The following is a 4,684-nucleotide window of genomic DNA, read 5'->3' on the forward strand; positions in this document are numbered from 1 at the left end:
AGTATGGGCATAGGCATGTCTAACTTGGAATAGGTTTACAAAATTTTAATTTAATTGTCAATAATTACCAAGTGGATTTTAATTATAGAATATTCTTAATCAAAGGTTGGAATTTGTTTCCAAAGTAGTTATGTTTTTTTTCTAACTTTTTATTAAATTCATTAATTAAAAAATTCCACATGAACAAGTATGACATGAACTGAGTTATGGTTTCCTAGAATGTAGTATTGTTAAGCCACATTATTGGCCCAAGATATTGTAACAAAGCCTATTTATAGTTAACAATCCATGATAAAGTGGGGGTGAATATCTATGGTTAAGAATCTTGTTCCATGTTTCCTAAAAATTATATATGTCTAAATTATATATTAATTATCTTTCTTATTAATAATGATACTAATTTTAGATAAATCTATAATTTAGTTAATTCTTATGACATTTTAATTTTATCAACTTGAGATGTATGATGATGTAAGTGTTTGGATGATTATTATGTATTGATTCCTATTAGTATTTATGATTAATTTAATTTATATGGATGCATGAGTATACTACATTTTCAGAAAAGTTAATTATAAAAAATTTTGATACAATAGATTTCCTTCTTAAAATATAAGTTACACCACTTATTCCACTACACAAATATCATTCGCATATGCATTGCTTGTGAAATCCACCAAAACAATGATGGACACATGTTATTGGCCCATCATATTAGCCTATACCATTATGACAAATTCTACTTAAGTTAACCATTGGGAGTATTATATACATGTTAGGAAATGAAGAGTTTCATTTATTAAAGATATCCAAGAAAGGAAAACATATTTTAGAGTTAGTACACCTAGATGTGTTTGGTCAATTCAATGTTGAGTCTTAAAGAGCATTCTCATATTTTTTTACATTCATAGATGACTTATTCACAAATGTTGGGCACTACTACCTATAGAAGAAAGGTGATGTGTTTGAGATATTTCATAACTTCCATATTTCTATTGAAAAATATGTTAACAATAGATAATAGTGGAGATTATTGATCAATGAATTCAAGGATTATTGTAAAAGGTTTAGCATAAAACATGGAAAATTGTCTTAGTACTCCTCAAAAGAATGGTATTGTAGAAAAAATGAATTGCACTATCATGGAGAAGGTGACAATTATGTTTTCAAATTCAAGGATGAAAAATAACCTTTTGGAAAAAAAGAATATCACGTACTATATCTTTGGATGGTGGCATCCCTGAAGAAGTTTTGACTCATAAGAAGTAAATTATTTTCGCATTATAAATTTTAGATGTGAAAAATTTATGAATATTCCCATAGAGCATGGAATCAAGTTAGAAAATAATTCAATCAAATGATTTTTTTTGGGATATGTGGATGGTGAATTTCATTACCATATATTGGATTTAGTTTAAAAAAAATTATGAGTTACGGCTTCAGTGATGTGAATAGTTTAGATCTAATTCTTCTCAACAAAAAAAATTGTCGAAGAAGGGATTTCATATTTAGTGATTCAGAGATATATAAAATGGCTTGAATAACAAAAACAAAATATGCCACGATTCCAATAAACCGAGTATAAAATTCAAGTACATGGTGGAAAACAAATAAAAAATGAAAGACAAGAGAAATAATAAACCTTGCAATAGATGTTACATTATATCCAACATAAAAATAGACCACCACAGTTGGTTCATAGGTTTAGTAGGGCTCATAAAAAATCAAAAAGGTATCCATCCTCAAATTATGTTTTGGTAATTAGTGAAGGTGAACCTCATATTTTTTAGGATTCTTATAATGTGGAGACTAGAAAAGTGTGGAAGAAATCAATGGAAAAAGAAAAGGACTCCCTATTTGAAAACAAAACTTTAGAGTTAGTAAATCTTCTGAAACAAAAAAATTCATAGAAGACAAAGGGGTATATAGGATTAAACACGAGGGTAAGGGAAACAACAAAATGTACAAAGCAAGGTTGATGGTAAAGTGATTTTCCCAAAAGGAAGGTATTGACTTGAATGAATTATTTTCACCCATTGTTAAGGTGTCATCAATAACAATTATTCCTGGTATTGTTCCTTCTTTATATTTCAAATGTGAATAATTAAATGTAAACATCATTGCTTCATTGAGAATTGAATGATGAGATTTATATGGATCAGCCAAGAGGATTCAATGTAAAAGGTAAAGAGAATCTAGTTTCCAAGTTGAAGAGGAGTGTTTATTGGATGAAAAAGGCACCTTAGCAATGGTGCAAGAAGTTTGGTTCATTTATGTTGGAGGGTACTTTTAAATTAATCAAGGATGAAAAGTAAGTTTACATTAGGAGATATACATAAGAAAAGTATATTATATTTTTTTTATACATGGATGACATCCTAATTGTTGGACATGATAAAAACATGATCAATACATTGAAGAAGAATTTGCGTAGTCAACTTGTGATGATGGATTTAGGTATAGCATAAAAAATATTGCATAGGAGGAACATGCATGACAATAAAAGCATAATGTTGTGGATATAAAAAGAGTAATGCATTGAGAAGGTATTAAATATGTTTAGCATGAAGGATGGAAAACTATTTCATACACCTCTAGCATCCCACTCCAAACTCATTGTTGAGTTCATCCCTTGTGAAGACAACAAAAAGGAGGAAATGAGTAAAATCTCGTATACTTCAACACATGACAACTTTAATTAAACCATGGTATGTATGTTACCATATCTTTGACATGCACTAGGGATCATAAGTAAACTCCTTGAAAATCCATAAAAAGAACATTGTGAAGTGGTAAAGTGGATTCTAAGACATCTCAAGTGTAGAAATAATTATTATTTATTCTTTTTTAGAAATAATAATTCCATCCTTGAAATTTATATAGATGAAAATATGGATGGATATATGGACAATAAGAAGTCCACCACTAGCTATTTATATACTTCTATAGGCGAAACATATTCTTGGGTGTCTATATTAGGAAAAATACTAGCCCACTTCACCACAAAAGTATAATATATAGCTCCGAAAAAATATTGAAAAGTGATGTTGTGGATGCATTGATTCTTAGGAGAGATGTGAATAAATAAAGGCATGTGTTGCTTGTAATAGTGAGAGGTCCCTTCATTTGGAAAAGAAATTCCAACATATCATTCTGAGACAAATCTCATTGATGTGATGCTATATCATTGAGTTAATCAAGCTCTAGAGCTTGTGATGGTAAAATTTGATAAACTACACATAAAATATAATCCATCTCATATGCTAATAAAGATTTTTCCAAGGGATAAGTAGGAGTTTTATAGAACATTTGATAGGCTAATACAAACATGATGAAATACATATTAGGAGAGGATCAGTAACAAGGAGAACGAATATTCACTCAACCTTCTCTTTGGTATTGATTGGGAGACCTTTAGATGTGAGACAAAATCAAATTGAAATAAAATATATATTATTTTGACTTTTCCATCTCAAATTTTTACAGAAGGATTCAAATGAGCTGGGGTTATTTGGGCCCATGGTCTTAACCCATGGTATTGTAACAAATCCTATTAGAAAGCTAGGAATAATATATGGTAAACTGGGCATGTGTGATTGATATGTCAGTGTAATTATGTATGCATTTTTAATTAAATAATTCATTTTTACCGTGGTCTCTTTTTATTGCTAGGTTTCTCAAAGTATGTTGTATTGTTGTAAATTTTGTCTTTACTCTTTTTTATTTTAAATTTATTTTTGGTCCTTTGCTTTTTGTTTTATTAACAACAACATAAAACTACTCAAGCTTCATTTCATTTCCCTAATGTAATTTTGTTGTTAAGAGCTTTGCCATGTAAGGTAAAACTAGAACAACAAGGAGTGGATAAATGCTAATTTCATAAATAAGTGTTCCTAAAAATCTAGCAAAACCTACATAGCATTTAGTAAATAACCACTGATCAGGCTTCTAATCCCGTAGTTCAATTATCCTATATCTTTTATCCGTTTGGTCATATCTCTTCATATTTGACATATTGAACATGATTATTTTTATTTAGTTTGAGAGGTTATAAATTTCATATGTATATTTGAAATGCTCACTCTTAGATTTTCGAACAAGTTTTATTTAGAGAGATTTCAACATGTAAGAAGATTTATTCTAAAGATATCACAAAATTGGAATGACCTTATCAGGGCCATTCTATCTCTTGATGAATTGATTGTTTCACTCGCTAGGGAGTAGGATATGCCAGTGTTCTTTAAAAAAAAATAAAAAATTTATTATAGACTCATGCAAGAATGCAATTAACTAGTTTTTCATATGTATTTTTATATCAGATAATATGAGATCACATATATCTCAATTTGTGTTTCTTCATTTATATTTTTTCATCACATTGCAATATTAGGTAATTTCCATCACAATGCAACATCTAGTAATTTTCCTCACATTACTATATTAGCTAATGTTAATCACAATGTGGAATCACGTAATTTTGATATGCTTGTTTATTACATAGCAACACCATCTTGTGTTCATGACATTGTGGTGTTGCACTGTAATAATTAGGGAATGTTCAGTGCACTATGATGTTGGCTAGTATTCATCATGATAACTGGGAAATGTGTGACATTTTAACTTCAAGTAACATTTGTATCATTGCAACATTCTACTATAATGTTTTTCATATTACATTATCTGG

Source organism: Pinus tabuliformis, chromosome 9 (assembly GCF_031772625.1).
Source record: "Pinus tabuliformis cultivar Carrire ecotype Pingquan chromosome 9, CPIR1, whole genome shotgun sequence".
Lineage (NCBI taxonomy): Eukaryota > Viridiplantae > Streptophyta > Pinopsida > Pinales > Pinaceae > Pinus > Pinus tabuliformis.